At 39.6% G+C, this 18,662-nt stretch overlaps 1 protein-coding gene and 1 non-coding gene across 4 annotated transcripts in view; both read right to left on the bottom strand.

Moving 5' to 3' along the window:
• The window catches only part of Pka-R1 (protein kinase, cAMP-dependent, regulatory subunit type 1), a 178,510-nt gene that overhangs the window by 51,240 nt on the left and 108,608 nt on the right, over window positions 1-18,662 (bottom strand). The window lies entirely within an intron of this gene.
• Window positions 14,065-14,169, bottom strand: LOC136829084 (U6 spliceosomal RNA). The gene has a single exon (XR_010850286.1). It is a non-coding gene; the product is annotated as a U6 spliceosomal RNA (small nuclear RNA).

Raw genomic sequence — 18,662 nt, 5'->3', positions numbered from 1 at the left:
TATCTCATCATGCTGTGTTATCCCTAATGCCATCCTATTACCTTAAAACGGTGTTATCTCAAATGGCTTCCTATTACCTCATCAGGCAGCGTTATCTACGATGCCATCCTATTATCCTAAAAGTGTTATCTCAAATGGCATCCTATTACCTCATCATGCTGTGTTAACTCCTGTGCCATCCCATTATCCTGAAAGTGTTATCTAAAATGGCATCCTAATACCTCATCAGCCAGTGTTAACTCCAATGCCATCCTATTATCCTAAAAGTGTTATTTAAAATGGCATCCTAATACCTCATCAGGCAGCGTTATCTCCAATGCCATTCTATTATCCTAAAACACTTATCTCAAATGGCAACTAGTTACCTCATCATGTTATCGCCAATACCATCCTATCTCAAACAGCACATTACTTCATCAAGCGGTGTTATCTCAGACGCAATCCTATTACCCTAAAACAGTGTTATCTCAAATGGCTTTCTAGTACCTCGCCCCGGCAGAGTTATCTCAAATAGGATCGCCCCTCCCCTCCCCTCCCCTCGACTCCCGGGGCTTTGGAACCAATTTTTATTGCTGGTCTGGCCATTACCGTAGGCGACATAAAAGGTTTACAGATAATTCTGAATAATGGCCAGAAGTAAATATTGCCCCCTTCTCTAATTGTCCTTTCCACTAACCCTGCAACGCCATTCTCGATATTAATGGCCTTTCCCTTTTCTCCTGACACTGCGTCTTTAAGGCAGTCTGCGAAATGCCACTTGTTTAGAGATTTAGCGCCAATGTCACAAGATGACCCAAGAGTCATTTCCCGTTGACGAGGAAATACGGACAGGAAAAAGTTTCACAGTGATGCAATATATCTTCTTCCTCGAATGAAAAGCTTGAGACCTTTCTTTTCGGTCTAGAAATCGAAGAGTCCTGCGTATTCTCATAAACAGAAGCAGAATATAGAGCATTCTGGCAATTATAAGAAGTCTGTTTTAATTAACTGTTCTGTTCTTTTTCTTTGGCAATTAGTCCATTTCTATTATTAATGTCGCTATGTTCTTCTCTTCTCTTGGGGCAGAAACGTCTCTCTACAGAAAACCTTTAAAAATTAAATCACTGTGACCACTGCGACTGACTGTTTCAATCCTACCACACCTGCACTTCTTACATAAAAAGGTCAATTCTAAGACTTATACGAAATTTTGTATTTAATAACTTTCCAGCAAGAGATTAAAAGTAAATTTCATCCAGAGGACTGAGAAATTCATATCATTAATTCGAAACGCACGGAAGACAAGACCTTCGAAGTTCACCTCTGTATTTAAATTTAAGAAACACAAGTGGTCAGACTACAGGGAAACAGCTGTGACCCTAATAGCAAGGCAAAAACATTTTTATTCAACCTTCATCACTGCACAGTACAATGAACACGAGATTCAAGGATCGACTTCTCAGATCTGCTGATAATTGAAAATCTGATTAGGATTCCGCTTCTCTCTATACAATGTCGCTCGGGTCTCACGATTCTGTTTAGGATTTTGCAGAAGAGCCGGGGTAACCTACATCACCGCCCTCCGCAAATAAGAGAATCACGAAGGCTACCAATACTTGACGTGCGACATACGAAACAGTCTTTAGAAGGCGGGAACACACAAGGTTAAACGGGGCTATCATGAACGTCTACAGCACCTGCAGCCATCGACGCCTAAATAGATCTGGTTATAAAGAATGCATCATACACGACATTCAAATAATATTTTACTTTTATTCACGTCCTGTACAACTACTGCACCATATTTACCTTGCGTTTATAGATCTCAAGTAATAATGGAATGGAATGGAATATAGAACTGGGGCCAAAGACCAAGCGCTGGGACCTAAGAGGTCGCTCAGCGCTGAAACGGAAAAAATCTTCATTACTTATCAAGTGATGTTCTTTCTTGATACAGAAACAACGGCAATGTTTGTCACATCATCTGAACTATCATTAAACTTGACTCTGTGAGTGTGTGTGTCCCAAAGACACCCCGAGTAATGACGTTGGAATCGCCCCCCCCCCAAAAAAAAAAAAAAGAAACCAGATGCCAATCACATCACCACCACTTCTTGAGTTGTTTCCATCGCGGGAACATACGTATTTACTGCCTCACATCACGCCACATCATTAACAAGGCGAGGCACATCGTGAAATTACTGGAGCGAATTCATTTGCAAGGCGGTGCCCAAAAATAACTTGCCCGGGAAACCTGTACAGGCCCAGATAAAAGGCAATCCATTTTCACAGACAAAGCTGTAACAAACATGAAAACCTTAAGGCGAAGGAAAACTACTTGATCAATATAACTTATTACAAATATAACTTATCACAGTATTCTTTAGGGACTCCTACCCCGCTCTTTTGTGAATTACAGAGTGCAAACTACTGCTACTGCAATAATACTACTACAATGCTCTTAACATTCAATTTGGGACGCTAATCGGAATTGCAATATACTGCAACTTGCATGCAGTAAGTATTGTTGCAGACAACGCACACCTTTACAATTTTTGCACAGAGCATAATATTTATAATGATTACAGTCTGCACACAGCTTGTTCGAATTCCCAGATTTCGAAATGTTCATAAAAGTACACAAAAAGACAGGTTACAGGTAAAAATGGTCGTTTGTCTTCGCCCTATGCTTTGAATGAAAGCAATTACTAGTACAATGGATGAAAATAATTCATATATATATGTACTGTATATATATACACAAACATACATACGCAAACATCAACTACCCATAACGACAAGAAGAGGGTAATATGCACTGCTGCGCAATGGCTGGCATATTAGTTATAATCTATCAGTGGAACAGCAATTTATTTTGCATGTTGTGATTAAAAATGCGTATTACTTTTAGAGCTTACTTTCTTTTACAAACAAACTGCGAACTAAATACCTCGGGCAAGGACACCAACTCTACGTAGAGCAATCAAAGGATTAGAGAATAAAAAAAATATTTTTTTTTCCTAAGCTAACATTAACATACATAAATACACGCAGGAAGAAATTTATATCATTATTGCTGTATCTTTAGCGAATGTTTACGGAAAAATATGGACATTTATTACCATGATATCTCAAATTTTGTTTTACTTCTTTTCTGAACATAACGAAATATACATTAATGTAATTTGCAGCTCTAAAAATGCATTAAAATGATTACCGTTGCATGTAAACTAAATTTGCACAGACTGGCCGGAGAAAAATTTCACCGAGGACTGACACAGTCAATGGCAGATGGGTGTAGCGTATTTGGGGTGTTACACACCAAAAAATATCGTCAAGATGCACAATGGAGCGGATAAACGTGATTATATATGCACCTTCATCAGCGATCGGTAGCAGAGAGACGTTCCATATTTTCGTGATTCCGTTATACATACATACACACACATAATATTTACATACATATTTCTCAATATGACTTTTCAAATATGGTTCTACTTTTCCTATGTTAAATAAAAAAAAAAACAAATTTCATCCACGTACGGCATTACTATGAATCCCAGGCAAAACACAAAAGCACAAACGTACACCGAGAGAGAGAGAGAGAGAGAGAGAGAGAGAGAGAGAGAGAGAGAGAGAGAGAGAGAGAGTTTAAACAAAGTAGAAACCTTAAGAAAAATTCAAGGGGCGATATGATAGATGACTTTGAAATTCTTCTTTGTAAACTAATTTTTTTTTTTAAACTCCACTTTCCTCTCTATCTGAATATTCATGCGATGAGTCAAATATGTTAATGAGACGAGGAACAAGGTGCGCGGGGCCTCAGACAGAACGCCAAGAAACGTGCTTACTGAAGAAAACTGCCTCCACATTTTCTTACAGATATTCACAAGAGGTTTTTTCTTTTCTTTCATTCACAGCGACGAAAGTTTATTAAGAATATTTAAAGGTGAAATGATGATGATGATGGTCCCACCAAAGAGATGACAGTAACGACTGACTTGAGAGAATATATTGCTGACCACAAGAAATAATCCACAGAAACATCTAGCAACTGAACGAAGAGATGACCAGAAATAAGAGAGAAACAGAGAGAGAGAGAGTTTCTGTGAATCGTTCTGACGGATTAATTATTCAAATTTATAGCTCTTACTTCGTGAATTGTTCTGACGGATTAATTATTCAAATTTATATGCTTTGCTCTTACTTCGTAAACAAACCACTTCTTTGTAAGAAATCTGTTGACAAATTCATATGCGAGAGAGAGAGAGAGAGAGAGAGAGAGAGAGAGAGAGAGAGAGAGAGAGAGAGAGAGAGAGAGAGAGAGAGAGAATTACTTAAACTATAAAATTCCCGTCTGTGATAGCACTGTCGCCGAGCACAAGCCTATTCCATGGGTGTTCTCCCAAAGGGTAGATTTCTGGCGCCTCTTTTGTTTTCCAAGCTAACAGTGACATGACTGAGGGAAGGCATGTGATGCAACTCCAGCTGCAATCCTCGGCTGACTGCTAACGAGCAATGGGGTAATGGCAAACCTCAACACAGATCTGAAACGGGTCTGTCAACGTGGGTGTAATCAACAAGCGTTTACCACGGAGTCCCAGCTAAACCATGGACGCTCGTTTATCATTCGATCTTGTACCCTGAACCCTACTCCGTGATTCAGAGTACACAGGTGACGTTCTCGATTATTCTGAATAACTAATAGGACTTGGTGTTTCCTTTGCCTCATTTTTCTGTTACACCATTTGAAAAGGTAACTTTGCAAATGCTGCATGAAGCTCAATGTTGATTGTCAAGATTCTTGTAACTACAGAAATAGTCACAAGTGTCATAAAGTACAGTTCTCGTCTGTGTGTGTGTGTGCGTGTGAATGCCAGCAGTTTTCGAGATCTTTATGTTTTAGAATAGAATAGGATATAGGATTTAGGCCAAAGGCCAAGCACTGGGACCTATGAGGCTATTCAGCGCTGAAAGGAAAACTAAAGAGTAAAAAGGTTTGAAAGGTGTAACAGGAGGAAATCCTCACAGTTGTACTATGGAGCAATTGTTAGGAGAGGGTGGAAAGATGGAACACGGAATATGAATGGAGGTACAATAAAATTAATGTAAGGGGTTGCAAGAGGTACAATAAAATGAATATAAAGGGTTGCAAGAGGTACATAAAATCAAGTTTTTCTAAAACTGTTAAAGAATCTCCAGCAATGTTATCAGTATCGACGCTCAAATTAAAGGAGGCTTCCTTAAATGTAAGCTGCTTTTTTGTGGACTGATTAATTTGGATGGGAGTATATTATAAATGACGATAATAATAACGTCGTTAAAATTCAAAGAGCAATAAATAATAATAATAATAATAATAATAATAATAATATCATAGCCAAAGGAAATCCATTTCACGTAGCTGCTAACATCATTATGAGGCGGATCATCACATGACGAATTGTTATTCAAATAATTAATTCCACTTGCATAATGTTTCGCCATTCTTCTTCTTTTGGCAATTAACACTTCATTCTTCCAAGCTTGTTAGTCGAAGTACTTGCTTCACGGTCGGTGCCGCAAACCTCCGCCAATGCCAACCCCCATATTGGCATTCGCCGGTTCGAGTGTGCGTGGGCGTTAAAACAAACACACTTCGAGAAGGGATGGGCGGATTTGCGTGAAATTCTGATGGAGGCTGACAAAGCTTGGCGAGTGTTATCAAGTGCCACCATCGTCTTATCCTCGCGGATCCGCGATAAAGTCAACATTCTGGACGGGTTACCCACTTCATGTGCGCGGCGCCATTTCATCAAAAAACCCTTTCAATGGTTTCCACAGTCCTGCTCTCAAAGAGACGAACCGAACCAAGAAAAGAGCCACCGCGGAGACTATAATAATAATAATAATAATAATAATAATAATAATAATAATAATAATACATCTGTCGGTGTGGTACCATCGCCAGAATAGGTTGCAGCATTCGGCTCTTTAAAGAATTCGTGTAACTCGGGGCGGAAATGCACGGCGACGCCGAACTGCAAACCGACATTTCTTTCTTCCCGTTTTACTTTCATTCTCATCAAACTTGCATGGCAGCCTGGGTACACATCCGCCTTCTCTTGATGCCTTTCTGCTGGCTCTGCTTCTGCTGCCGTTTCTGCTGCTCTTGCCGTTTCCTCTGCCTCAGTTTTTTTAAAAATACGTCGAGTCTTGCACCACGAAGTGCGTCACCTCCCGTTGCTAGATTATTAAAAAAAAAAAAAAAAAAAAAAAAAACGACGGCCTCTATCTCGTTCTTTGAATTCGCTGAAACAATGATTGCCTTCCAATGACAAATTTTCTGGAACGTCTTCATATTTGACATTACGCTCCGATGGAAAAGAATTTCAATTTACCCTCAAATTATTCACCTTGACTATTTGTTTCAATTTGCCCTCAAAATCATTTACCTTCACTCTATTTGTTTCAATTTACCCTCAAATTATTTACCTGTATTTGTTTCAATTTACCCTCAAATTATTTGACTGTGTTTCAATTTACCCTCAAATTTTTTACCTTGATTCTATTTGTTTCAATTTACCCTCAAATTATTTATCTTTTGGTTTCAATTTACCTTCAAATTATTCACCTTTGTTTCAATTTACCCTCAAATTATTTACCTTTACCCTGCTCAATAATACCCTCAAATTATTTACCTTGACTCTACTTATTACAATCTACCTTCAAATTATTTACCTTTACTCTATTCAAGTACAAAAAGTGTGCCATTCTACGATCTTGACAAGTTTCTCCCACGCTCCAACACTTCCTCAATTATTCCTTGAAGGCATTAAGCAGTTTCAACAATGGGTGGGAGGTTCACAAAAGACTCTCTACAGCACGGACAAACCCACTAAAAATAAAAATGACCCACACACTTAAAATTACCAAAATAAACGGCTAAATGCAAAACCAAAACTATATGAAAGCACAAGGGTGGAGAGTGCCATCAAAAGGAACCAGTCACGCTATCTCAAAAATCTCAAACAGACCATAGTTACGCCTCTCTCTCCTAACGAATATAAAACTAGATGAAACAGAGACTAAGTGGAGGGGAAGGAAGGTGGTGGGGAGGGGAGGGGGGGGGGAGCTCGTTCCCCAAAACGATGTGAAACTGATAAGGCAGGTGGGTGCTACTTTTAATTGGAGAGTGCCAACATACTGAAGCGGAGGCGGTGGTCGTGTGGGTACTCGCTCTAAATGGCGCCGAAGAAGAATTGACGGAGTCTCTCCTTAGCACGTGCACGGAGGAGGGGGAAAAACAAACGAACGTGAATCTAAAAGTATATTTAGCGCGGTGATTCTTTTCCTCAATATTATCATCTCTGCAGACGTTGGTTGGGTCGACTCCCAAATTTTCTCACTTCCTGAATTCTCCAGGTGTCGCATCACGGCTTTAACTGTGAAATTCAACTCTTGAATCTTTCTGAACAGTGCTGTACTAAAGCTTTCCACCCCATCAAACCTTGCTGCATCAGAATTTCATTCGTAGCATTTAATGGAAATTTCCTGAAACGGTGATATAAATATTAACACCAGTTTCTCAAAATGAATCAGACTTTCATATCTCTCTTTCTTAGTGCAATGAGAAGTTTCTGACACCCTATTTCATTATCAAAACACGAAAAGAAAGGGAACTTCTGAAAAATAACACACGAAAAAGTTCTTGTGAAGACCAGACGGAAGTTTTCTACTGATAAGAAAACTCAGAAATTGCAACAAAAAAATTCTGGGACTCTGCCCCTTCTGAGAAACGAAATTCAACACAACGCAGCGACAAAAATGTCTTCTTTAGTTTACACTCACTGTTCCTCTCTCACTTAAATGATCACACATCATACTCCGATGATCAAGCACCCAATATTTAAACGGTATGTTGGGGCATTTACAGAAATGGGCATTGCCACTTACACAACACTGCAACCTTTCAACGTACTTCAGTACTTGTGGATACTGAGAGGCCCTTGAAATTATAGCTGACTTCAAGGAGATGGAGAGTTTTAATGCTTCATCCGTGTGATAAAACAGGGTTCTTCTTCCCTCGACAAGTTTTTCGATTCGGAAGACTGAGTAAAACGCAAAAATCAAAATGAAAGCATGCATATTGTTTAAACAGAGTTGCCACGACTGCGCATGATGAATATTCAGAAGCTATGCTACACCTGAAATATTGAAAAATAGTGCAGCTAATAACAGCGTCCTCAGAAAATCCGTGGCATTCGGCTTAAAAATCGAGTTTTATCTAATACCTGCCGTCGCAACTTGAATTCTCTGAGACAAATTTTGCTAAGGAGCTAAGCCTTCCTAATGACTATCAAAAAAAAAATGACGTAGCTACAGCGCAAAGCAAAGCCAAAGCTTGGAACGACAACGCCATGCTAAGGGAGGGGCCGAAGCAACAATTCAACAGGCATCAAACTAAAGAGAATATATTGGAAACTCGTTCACACGGCTAAGTCATATCTGGACAGAGAAATTTCACTCAGGCTATGGGGATATTAACTCGTTAGGGCCCTAACGTATTTTAAGTATCTGAATACCTATCTACCACTCTCTACATCTTTATTTCATCCCAACGACGACTACATCCACAACAGTCGACTTACAGCCACGAACATGAATCACTTCTTATCTCAACAAAATATTGAATTCGATAGAAAACGCACCCATGCCTTTCTCCCCCTCGTCGCTTAGAGGATCAAACGCGTTTATCGGTTGAGAGAGAGAGAGAGAGAGAGAGAGAGAGAGAGAGAGAGAGAGAGAGAGAGAGAGATAAAAATTAACTATTAAAATTACTAATGGTACTACCGCAACTGTCTGATATAATGAAACATTCAATCGTGCGATACTTTATAATGTAGCAACAAACGCGACACCTGCATGTTCAAAGCGCTTTCGTCTAATAAGATTCCACATCCTTTCTCCAAAGCACTAAAATCCTTCGCATGAGGAAACAGAAATCCCGAACTCGTTCACTACACACCCATATACTCTGAATTTATATTTCATTAACAGCAAGCGTTCACTTGAACACTTCGTTAATGCTGCTGTGTTTGAAACTTCAATATTCTTCCTCAAATCATAAACCAATCACTGAGTAATAAAAACAAACACGTGAATTCCTGTGTTAATTAAACTCCATTACGCGGCCTTCAAGTGTTCCACGATTTTCTCCTTCACAGAAACTTGAAAAACACCGCACAAAGAAATTCACGGAGCACGCGAATCGCGGGGGAGAAATGACGCAATGGTTCCCTGGGAGCGATTCCTTGGCTTCAAGATAACTATTTCCCGGGTCCACAGAAATCGGTTTCCCCATTCAGCGAGTATGTACTAGGTTCGCAGAAACTATCCTGAAAGCCTGGCTTTCTCAGATTCGAGAGGAATTTTGTCCCGCGCTCCCCTCAAATTTGACAAAAAATTATTTTCACAAATTATTCTATGATGTGACGTAGGAATGGATTCTCCTCTCATCATCATCATCATCCAGAGTATTGTTTTAAGAAATCCCATCATGGCAAGATCCACATTTTATCAAATACAACGAAATCGCCTTTATACTTTTTAAATATAAGCTGTTGTCTTCCTCTTAATATCTATTTAAGGGTACTTTTAGATCGATGCAGTAGGCAACAACGTCCTGTGCCAAAAACTAGGCCAGTTCAGAGAGAGAGAGAGAGAGAGAGAGAGAGAGAGAGAGAGAGAGAGAGAGAGAGAGAGAGAGAATCCTAACAAGACGCTAGAATACGAATGAGTTTTTCGTAATCAGCTAATGCAACGTCACTAGGATTAGTCGCTTCTGGATTCCGCCCAATTCCTAAGTGACTACCAAAACTAGATCTCTTATACAAATACTTTTTTAGTGTTACAGGAAACAAAAAACACAAAAACTATGTTACAGACGCAGGACACTCACTCACAAACACGAAATTCCAAGATATTACAGTCCGTTCATTTCCTCTGCTGGGTCTTAACACTTTCGAATTTTATATATACCATCTTTCAACAACCTGTCGTCCAAATTTTTTTCTACGTGACCATATTATCTCAATGCACACGAATACATTATTTCATCTACGATAACCTTTATTTTTTTTTACTTCTATCTTCATATTTCTCACCCTAACAATTCTTACTTCTCAGGTAAAACGAAGAAAAAAAATTAAAATAATCTCAACAGCTTCAACCTTATTTTTTTTTCACTGGCACTCAACATTCACACTCCACTTCTATGAAGGAAAGTTGGTTCAACAAACCACCCATAAACACCCCAACCGTGACTTCAATAGACACTCCAAGAGCTGGCCAACCTTTAGTTCGTAAGACTGAAATGAAAGCGTGGAAGAGTTTAAAAGAAAGCTAGACAAAATCATTAGAACACTGTGAATCAAAAGTAAAACCTGCTCCTAGAGATAAGTGAGCACGTGATGTCTCCTCGGATGGACTAAGAAGTCTTTGAGACATCCTAATCCTTGTAACTCCTTGTAACTCTAAGATGAAGGACTCTTACCTTATTTGCTTCACTTATTGTGTGACTCATTCGTTGTATTTCCTATCAAACACCTATACATACCAACGGCTTCAATTAAATTCTTATTCGACGGGTTGGTATCGTTCTCGGCTAGCACTCTGCTGGGCCCGCGTTCGATTCTCCGACAGGCCAATGAAGAATTAGAGTAATTTGTTTCTGGTGATACAAATTCATTTCTCGGTATAATGTGGTTCGGATTCCACAATAAGTTGTAGGTCCCGTTGCTAGGTAACCAATTGGTTCTTAGCCACGTAAAATAAGTCTAATCCTAGACTGTGTGTATTGTATTTGTATATTCCATGTATATATATGGCCCTGAGCAGAAATAAAGGTTATTATTAATACCCTCATAACCTTACTCCATCTCCCTCACACACTCTTGACATGACATATATATACATATGTATGTATATATGTATGAATGTGTGTATATATATATATATATACATATATTATATATATACACACATATATATATATATATATATATATATATATATATATATATATATATATATATATATATATATATATATATATATATACACTCTGTATATACGTAGAGGAAACCGCCTTTACTGAAATTCCCTAAGCGAAGAGCCGAAAAAATTAAGTATGAAGAAAAAGTGAGAAATCGAAGACATTCATTGAAAAACGGTCCTTAAACAATAATCCCGGAAATCCCACTGCGTTTCGACATATTTCCAATAACTGATTAATATTTTCGTCCCTTCCTCGTGATTGCACATGAAGAGCCGAGCCGCCGTCAAAAAAAAAAAAGCTGTAACTACTTTCCTTATCACTCAGTGTATAAAACAGGTTTAAATATAAAAGCACAACTTAAAACTTGTTTCTCAGCTGCTGGATGGTCGAAGTTATCTTGATAAACCTGCAGCCACCGCGCTGGGCGAGGTTATCGGACTGAAGCTCTCTAGTTTCTTATTTGTAAAACAGAATATATTTTAAAGGAGTACTGACCAATCACGGATGCTGTTTGTTGTGATCTCTCTTTCACTTACTTCCACCCAAACTGTGACCTTCACCTGTCGACTCACAACCTGAGTATCTGAATTCACTGTCTTGGTCATCAGAAGCATACTGGATTTTTCATTAAATCTCCCCATACCAGTCCTTTCTTGGCAAGAACAAGGGGGGATCGAACGCGAGTTCCTCTTTTGTGAGCTCCTTAATTTGTGCTAAATTACAATTGTACGAATTTAAGAAGCCTTCCTTGGTGTTCCTAATGAATACTAAAGAATCAAACGGTGTGCACCTAATTGTACGAATTTAAGCCTTCCTTGGTGTTCCTAATGAATACTAAGGAATTAAATAGTATGGACCTCTTATTGCGGTAGGATTCTGTGACCTACGCCAGCACCTGAATAAAAAAAAAACACACACAACCCAATGCCTTTCAAAACAATGGCATAGTGGAGCAGCATAGGAAAAACCCACTTGACATACAACATCTGGACTGAAACTGAAAAAAAATGTTCTTGTCTTGAGACACTACATTTAGGCTTATTTTTGTCTATTTGCTGCGGTCCACGGCGCTAACTAATCGTCCCTTTTAGTTGTTGAGATTTTTTGACAGGTTCTTCCTCCCAAAGGCCTTTGTTACTAAACTTACTAAATTCACGTTTGTGCGTTGGGGATTATTCATTCTCTTTGCTGCGTAGCGAGAGAAACTCCTAAAATCACCTCAGTATTTGGGGCCCTTCCAACAACAACAAAAAAGATAAATAAATAAATCTGTACTGGTAGCTACCCCAAAATCCACATGCCATGAGATTATCGATGAAACCAACAGTCATTTGTAGTCCACCCTTGGATTCTACACTTCTCTTACAGTAAATAAACCACCAATGGTAATGAACGCTTGTTTGGTAATTGAAATTCACATTTCCTCATCAAAGAGTAATATAGCAAGGGATGGGATTTGAATTGGATTACAGTAAGCATTTGTTTAAACTGGACAACACTAAACATCTGTCTGAATTGGATAACACTAAACATCTGTTTGAATTGGATAACACTAAAACATCTGTTTGAATTGGACAACACTAAACCTAAGTTTGAATCAGACACTAAACATTTGTTTGAATTAGATAACATTAAACATCTGTCTGAATTAGATAACACTAAACATTTGCTTGAATTATTTCCTTTCCCTTGAAATCTGCTGAAACTCTTAAGATAGAGAGGCGACACGTGAGAAATGTCAAACGAGTGTCATTGAAAGCAATGGTCCCCCAGTGACCCAAACCCAAGAGCGTCCCATCACAGCCATCATTGCTTAATTCAAGTGATTCGATTCAGCGGTGTGATCCTGCAGAGATTTGGCCGACTCATCTAGGGCAATCGACCCTCGACGATTTCTTCAATGGAGCCTTTGTGGGCAGCAGTTCATTCACCGTTTCTCCTCCTTACAGAATGATACCGAAACCAAATACTGGCTCATTATCTAAGTCAACTACTAATCATATTTAGTTTTAAAACGCAGCGTAATCCTCGCAATTTGTCCTGGCTATAATACTGTGTCGTTGTGGAGTGGATTACAGAGTTTAGGCCAAAGGCCAAGCACTGGTACCTATGAGGTCATTCAGCTCTGGAAAGGAAAAATTGAGAGTGGGTAGGTTTGAAAGGTGTAACAGGAGGAAAACCTCGCTGCTGACCTTTGAAATAATAGTCAGGAGAGGGTGGAGAGCGAGATGGAAGGAGGATAATATGAACAGAGGTAGAGTAAAAGGAACGAAAATAATCCACATCAAATGAACAATATTGAAAGAGCTGACTCATCACTACTAAATTTAAGGGGCGGTGATATAAACAAATTATGACAATACACAAATATGAACCCCTTTTACCAAGTAGCCAATTCTAGACGGACTCTGAATAAAAAGGCTTACACCGTTCGATGCTAATATAATTACCAGTGAGGCACTCGCGTACATCAGTCAAATGATAAGTAATTATAAGGCATATTTGGCTGGCGAAAATATTCTACCCGCTGACCTCTCATTCACTGCATGGTCTGTAGGATCATGACCACAGTTCACTTTCGTACCGCTGTCCACGCTCCCTCCTCTACGAAACAATTACCGATAAATTCCCTTTTCCTTGGCATAAAGAGGCCGAAAGGATAGACAAATTACGGGTCTTATTGAGCCTAGCTTTGTCAATATGATTTGCGTTCGTTTTGTGCGTTGACCTACGCACAGTTAAGACTACGTTGTGGTTTTCTTGGCACAGGGAAATGACGAAGGGTAGAGAGAGAGAGAGAGACCTTACCTTACCTTACAGACCTTACAGTTCGTTCGGGTTGCCCCAGGTCCCTCAGTGTGAGGCACCTTTGATGTCTACCAGAGAATTGCTAACGCATCTTCCGGTATATTTTGCATCTTCCAGTCTTGGATGGTCTGGGATGCATCTTAGATATTTGTCGAGCTTATTCTTAAACACATCTACGCTCACTCCTGTTATGTTCCTCAGATGAGCTGGTAGCGCACTGAATAGACGCTGCATTATCGATGCTGGAGCAACGCTTCACGATTTTGCGTGTCATCCTTGCGCAGGGGCCATGCTAATCTTTTCTGTATCGTTCCAATTTTAGTATATGTACTGCCGAAACAAGAAGAGAGAGAGAGAGAGAGAGAGAGAGAGAGAGAGAGAGAGAGAGAGAGAGAGAGAGAGAGAGAGAGAGAGAGATGGATACAAATGCCGGGAGCCACTTAAAACGACAAAGAATCAGTAACAGGAGATAAATTGAAATTCTTAACAACAGAGAAGAAAAAAAGTTGTCAAGCTTCAAAATCTCTTACCAACAGAAGATGAAAAAAAAAAGTTGTCAAGCTTCAAGAAACCAATGCTAACTATTCACGCTGAAGTACAGGTTTTCCCTCAGAAGCAAACTTCAACCAGTAAACAAGGCAGGCCACATAAGATCAAGTCACAAGTAAGCTGCAAATAACCGAGGACATTCAGCCCACATCACATCTGTGCTAATGGGACCTGAAGTGCGCGGCTGGCTAAGAAGTGTTCTGGTTGCCGAAAATCCATATACCTGTGTGACTTGCGGGTGTTTGACAGCGATAGCAAGACCACCCGAGAGAACCAAACTTTGACAAATTTATATGTGAACTTCTCAATATGACAAACTTTTGGAAGAAATCGTCTCTGATCAGAGATGGTATCCATGGTGACAAATCGTCATCTTTGACTAGCTTCCACTAGAGGCTGAACAACATTATGGTCGTTGTCACCTGAAGTGTGTGTGTGTGTGTGGAGAGAGAGAGAGAGAGAGAGAGAGAGAGAGAGAGAGAGAGAGCCTGTCCACCCATTCTTGAGATGTTTTCCTTTAAACACAAACACGCACACACACAAAACATACAAAAGTTGAAGACAAAACCTCCCAATTTCGATGGCGCTGTTGGTCCTACGATTAGTCGCAGTAGCCACAGCCGATCGGCACTAACACAAAAATAAACAAAAGCTCAAGCAAACATAGACATAAAAACAAAGAGATGGAACACGCGATGGCAGCGTAACAACGTGAGTCCTAGATAAATCAACCCAACTGCAGCATGACCAACCAAAATGGTTAGTGCACCACGGAAGCACTATTTGAGGAGGGCAGCTGTGAGACCCCGTTCTCTAACTTCAACGGACAATAACTAAGTTGAGGAATGTCAAATTCAGTTGCTTCTAGAGAACATGACGTAAATGCAAAGGCATTTGCATATGTGTTTCAAGATTAACCTATGTATGTTCGAAAGTTTCAACAAGTGGACTACAATGACAGACAACTTTTATTGAGAAATACGCCCATATGCTAACACGATTATAGAGCATACACCCCAGTTATTTTACACAGGCAAAAATAAAAACCGATTTATGAAATAAATTCAAGTACGAATCATACAACAAGCCGTGTTCTGTAAAAATAAAACATACACAATGACCTCTTACTCACACATACGACGGACCAATCTGGATCATGAAACTGAGAGAGAGAGAGAGAGAGAGAGAGAGAGAGAGAGAGAGAGAGAGAGAGAGAGAGAGAGAGAGAGAGAGAGAGAGCTGGAAAAGGGAAGAGAGGATTAAAAAGGTTAGGAGGTGTAACACAATACGCTATGAGAAAACTCCCAACCTCCTCAGGAGCACCACTTCTCTCAAATGCCACTTTCAGCAAAGGCCCTCCCCACGTCCCCCCAACCCCATACCCCACCCACTAACCCCCCCTCCCCCAAAAATCCCTTCATCCATCTACAAGAGTGGTGGAGGGTTCTCTCATCGCCCACGCATACAAAGAACTCAGTAGAGGCAGGAGATCAAAGCTGATCACATGAACTATGCAATAACGGCTCGGCATCGATGATAATCTCCCCCTTATAGCTAAGAGCAGCGGACAGAGAAAGCTAATAATTACGCTAGTTACAAATTCGAAGCATCTGGGGGGGGGGGGGAACGGAACAAAATAACGGACGCAAAAATACAATTAAAATGATTTACCACCGGGTGATTATGACGTTTCAGCGCAACAGAAACAGCTTCTTTTTCTGGAAGGGAAGCGTGAATGGTGAATATGAATGAAAGAATGAGGCTGAAGCTGTTGACATGAATTGCTGGCAAAATGTATGTTTAGATGGTGGAAAGCACTGAAGATGACAGGCTGGTAAAAAAAAAGAGCATAATTGGGAAGTATTCGAGGGAATGGAGAGAGGACGACCGCAAAGCGTTTGAAAGAGGTACTGGAAAAAAAAAAAAATTTGGCTATAGATAGCGTGCAAGACAGAACTGTATGGCAGTGTGTGTGTGTTGGTGCAAATAATAGCTAATGGTACAGAAGTTTTACTGCACAGGACGTTCACACCCATGTTGCAGCAGTAAAAAGCCTGAATATGGCAGTAACCACTGCACGGTTTCTTTCCTGGAACCACCACCTCTTAGAGGAAACAGAATGATGTTAATAGGATTATTATACATATAATACTATATATATATATATATATATATATATATATATATATATATATATATATATATATATATATATATATATATATTCACACACATACATGTGTATAAGTGAGTGTGTATACACACACACAAATGTGCCAGCAGATATACAGTCAAAATTAAAACTGAAATTCATTTCTGGCTTCCCGGGTAATAAGTAATTTAGGATGATATAATCTGCAAAGTTTCGTTATTAATTCTCACAAAGCTGAACCGTTTATCTTACCATTTTTCCTCACCTTTCACGAAACGGTGAATGTGTTTTTAAGAGGGCATAATCCCATTTAAACCCGCTCAACTTGTGCAGAGCCCTACAAATAGCAGGATATTTCATGAGAGATTTAAAATATAAAGAGCAATAGGCAGACACTATGCCTATGATATTTGGGATATTGCATGTAATAAAAAAAAAAAACAGGAAATATGAGTTTCATCTAGTCATAATTTTTTCTAAAATGAGCACAAGCTCCAATTGTTCTTTTATGAATTTTCCTGAAATACTGTTAAAAATACCCTCAATTTTCAAGGGGCGCGTCGCCCACCAGAACGTCAAATCAAATTACTGGAACCATTAAAAAAAAATTCTTGGTTGCTACCTGACAAATGAACGTCACGTTTGTAATTCGAGACAAGAAAAGTATATGCATGTAATGTCCCACTAAACACCAGAATAAATTCATCTTTTTTTTTTATTTAATTTGTTTATTTTTTACCCCCGCCATCAGAGTTGGAGTCGACGTCGGGACTCAAATGTTGCATTCAGGGTCGTGATTTTGTAAGTTCCAAACTGATGCAGTTCCTTTCCAAACAAGACTGTTTTCGAAACGGTACGTCATGCATCAAACGAACGGTCTCAATGAGGAAATTACGGAAAATGACGTTTCACATCTTCATGGCGGGGTGGGATGAGAAGTTCACGTGAAGATTACGAAGGGGGCCAATTTAAAATCCGTACCCCTGAATTTGGAGCGACAGACGTCAAAGGAACCGGGCTGGAAATCGTTCAAACATCTTCACAGCGGAGACGCGAATACAGTAACTCGGCTTATTTTGGTTCTTTTTATTCAATGCTGACGGAATTTTTTCTATAAATATATTTCAGATGACGCTCACCGCGGCATTCACTGAAGCCAGGCTAAAATGAATGCAAATCCAATCTTGGATTGCATGTGTGCCCTACTGCTAAAAATAAATATTATAAACAAACTCTTCCATCTTCCCCGGCGACACTGAATATCAAGTCTAATCTCAACATACGTCTTTCCTCACATGACTTGTCAGCTTCCATCAAATGCATACAAATAACAAGAAAAAAAAATAATAAACATCTATGCAGCAACGTATGTTCAAAGTCGCCATGGTATATACGACAGCCACACAGAAAAGGACGCCAGATCAGATCAGCAATCCCCGAACAAAAATGCTGCCTTAGAAAAAGGTATTCGTTCGTTCGCGCTCTCTCTCTCTCTCTCTCTCTCTCTCTCTCTCTCTCTCTCTCTCTCTCTCTCTCAGGCGTCCTCAAAGCACTATAATCTCCTCTCATTTCTCTGAGGCTCCCCTGTCATGGCATCAAATCTGAGGGTGCAAGTCATCTGACGTCATACTCCATTCAAAGGGCAAACCTTGATATTGGGATCTCTCTCTCTCTCTCTCTCTCTCTCTCTCTCTCTCTCTCTCTCTCTCTCTCTCTCTCTCTCTAATAAAAAAAACTATTAGTTTCTGCGAATTTCAAAATCAACCGTTTGATTGTCACTTGATGGCAATATCAACAATTACATTTATCCATATGACATAGTTCCTCATTGGGTGGGTTGATATCGTACTCGGCTAGCACTCTACTAGGCAAGCGTTCGATTCTCCGACAGGCCAATGAAGAATTAGAGGAATTTATTTCTGGTGATAGAAATTCATTTCTCGGTATAATGTGGTATGGATTCCACAATAAGCTGCAAGTCCCGTTGCTAGGTAACCAACTGGTTTTTAGCCAGGTAAAGTAAATCTAAACCTTCGGGCCAGCCCTAGGAGAGCTGTTAATCAGCTCCTAAGTGGTCTGGTTAAACCAAGGTATACTTAATCTCACACAATTTCTCAGCGATTACATTCGCCTACT

This window comes from Macrobrachium rosenbergii, chromosome 43, assembly GCF_040412425.1.
Source record: "Macrobrachium rosenbergii isolate ZJJX-2024 chromosome 43, ASM4041242v1, whole genome shotgun sequence".
Lineage (NCBI taxonomy): Eukaryota > Metazoa > Arthropoda > Malacostraca > Decapoda > Palaemonidae > Macrobrachium > Macrobrachium rosenbergii.
This window is presented reverse-complemented; position numbering and strand designations above follow the sequence as displayed.